The 2,711-nt window shown below is 35.7% G+C and overlaps 1 non-coding gene across 1 annotated transcript; it reads left to right on the plus strand.

Annotated features, from left to right (window-relative positions):
• The first annotated feature begins 38 nt into the window (after window positions 1-38).
• On the plus strand, window positions 39-146 carry LOC127743040 (small nucleolar RNA R71). Its single transcript, XR_008004361.1, has one exon. It is a non-coding gene; the product is annotated as a small nucleolar RNA R71 (small nucleolar RNA).
• The last annotated feature ends 2,565 nt before the right edge of the window (window positions 147-2,711 follow it).

The following is a 2,711-nucleotide window of genomic DNA, read 5'->3' on the forward strand; positions in this document are numbered from 1 at the left end:
AGACCATCATAGAAAATACCTATGATTCTCCATTCAGAAAGCATATCAGAAGGACACTTTCTGATTAATTGTTTTTATCTTTCCCAAGCTTCATAGAGGGATTCTCCTTCCTTCTGTCTGAAGGTTTGGACTTCCACTCTAAGCTTACTCAATTTTTGAGGTGGAAAGAACTTTGCCAAGAAGGCATTGACTAGCTTTTCCCAAGAGTTCAGGCTTTCTTTAGGTTCTGAGTCCAACCATATCCTAGCTCTGTCTCTTACAGCAAAAGGGAATAGCATAAGTCTGTAGACCTCAGGGTCAACCCCATTGGTCTTGACAGTGTCACAGATTTGCAAGAACTCAGCTAAAAACTGATGAGGATCTTCCAATGGAAGTCCATGAAACTTGCAATTCTGTTGCAGTAGAGAAACTAATTGAGGCTTAAGCTCAAAGTTGTTTGCTCCAATGGCAGGGATAGAGATGCTTCTCCCATAGAAGTCAGGAGTAGGTGCAGTGAAGTCACCCAGCACCTTCCTTGCATTGTTGGCATTGTTGTTGTTTTCGGCTGCCATGGTTCCTTCTTCTTTGAAGATTTCTGTTAGGTCCTCTACAGAGAGTTGTGCCTTAGCTTCTCTTAGCTTTCGCTTCAATGTCCTTTCAGGTTCAGGGTCAGCCTCAACAAGAATGCTTTTGTCTTTGCTCCTGCTCATATGAAAGAGAAGAGAACAAGAAAATATGGAATCCTCTATGTCACAGTATAGAAATTCCTTGAGTTGTCAGAGGAAAAGAAAAATAGAAGGAAAGGTAGAAGAACTCGAACTTATCAAAAGGGATGGAGTTCGAATTGTTCATTGAGGAATAGTGTTAGTCCATATATAGAAGGATGTGAGAAGAAGGGAAGAAATTTTCGAAAATAAATTAAAAAGATTTTAAAAAAAAATTTTGAAAAACATTAATTGATTTTCGAAAACCAAGAGTGGAAAAGAAATCAAGTGATATTTGAAAAAGATTTTGAAATTAGAAATTAAAAAGATATGATTTGAAAACTATTTTGAAAAGGATGTGATTAAAAAGATATGATGGAAAAGTTATAGTTTTAAAAAGATGTGATTGAGAAGATATGATTTGAAAAACAATTTAAAAGATTTGATTTTAAAAATTAATGACTTGGCTAACAAGAAAAGATATGATTCAAACATTAAACCTTTCTCAACAGAAAAGGCAACATACTTGAAATGTTGAATCAAATCATTAATTGATAGCAAGTATTTTTGAAAAAGGAATGAAATTGATTTTGAAAAAGATCTGATTGAAAAGATTTGATTTGAAAAAGATTTGATTTTGAAAAGATTTTGAAAACTTGAAAAAAATTTGATTTGAAAACAAAATCTTCCCTCTTGTGCCATCCTGGAATTAAACGCCCAGAATGGTGCACATTCTGGCGTTTAACGCCCAAAGCACTACCCTTTTGGGCGTTAAACGCCCAACCAGGCACCCTGGCTGGCGTTTAAATGCCAGTTTTCCTTCTTCACTGGGTGTTTTGAACGCTCAGCTTTTTCTGTGTAATTTCTCTGCTGTATGTTCTGAATCTTCAATTCTCTGTATTATTGACTTGAAAAGACACAAATTAAAATATTTTGGATTTTTAATAATGAAGAATAATCAAAATGCAACTAAAATCAAATAACAATGCATGCAAGACACCAAACTTAGCAGTTTGTATACTACTGACACTAGCAAAATGAGAATGCATATAACAAAACACTCAAGTCAAGAGAATTCAAAGATCAGAGCAATGAAATCATCAAGAACATCTTGAAGATCACTTAAGACACATGAATGAATGCAATAAGAATAGAAACATTCAATTGACACCAAACTTAACATGAGACACTAGACTCAGCAAGAAACATAAAATATTTTTGGTTTTTATGGTTTTGTAAATTTTTTGGTTTTTTTTTTGAAAATTAAGAAAATAAAGATATCAAAATTCTTAATGAGAATTCCAGGAATCATGCAATGTCAGTCTAAAGCTTCAGTCTAAAGGAATTAGACATGGTCAGCCAAGCTTCAGCAGAACATTGCATTCAAGAGCTAAATTGATGAAAATCAATCAACTTTGGTGATGATGAAAACATCACCATGAAACACTAGAATTCATTCTTAAGAACTCTGAAAAAAATACCTAATCTAAGCAACAAGATGAACCGTCAGTTTTCCAAACTCAACAATCCTCGGCAACGGCGCCAAAAACTTGGTGCACGAAATTGCAATCACACTTTCACAACTTCGCACAACTAACCAGCAAGTGTACTGGGTCGTCCAAGTAATAAACCTTACGCGAGTAAGGGTCGATCCCACAGAGATTGTTGGTATGAAGCAAGCTATGGTCACCTTGTAAATCTTAGTCAGGCAGATTCAAATGGTTATAGATGATGAATAAAACATAAAGATAAAGATAGAGATACTTATGTAATTCAATGGTAAGAATTTCAGATAAGCGTATGGAGATGCTTTGTCCCTTCTGTCTCTCTGCTTTCCTACTGTCTTCATCCAATCCTTCTCACTTCTTTCCATGGCAAGCTGTATGTAGGGTTTCATTGTTGTCAGTGGCTACCTCCCATCCTCTCAGTGAAAATGTTCAACGCACCCTGTCATGGCACGGCTAATCATCTGTCGGTTCTCAATCAGGCCGGAATAGAAACCAGTGATTCTTTTGCGTCTGTCACTAA

This window comes from Arachis duranensis, chromosome 1 (assembly GCF_000817695.3).
Source record: "Arachis duranensis cultivar V14167 chromosome 1, aradu.V14167.gnm2.J7QH, whole genome shotgun sequence".
NCBI classification, from domain to species: Eukaryota; Viridiplantae; Streptophyta; class Magnoliopsida; order Fabales; family Fabaceae; genus Arachis; species Arachis duranensis.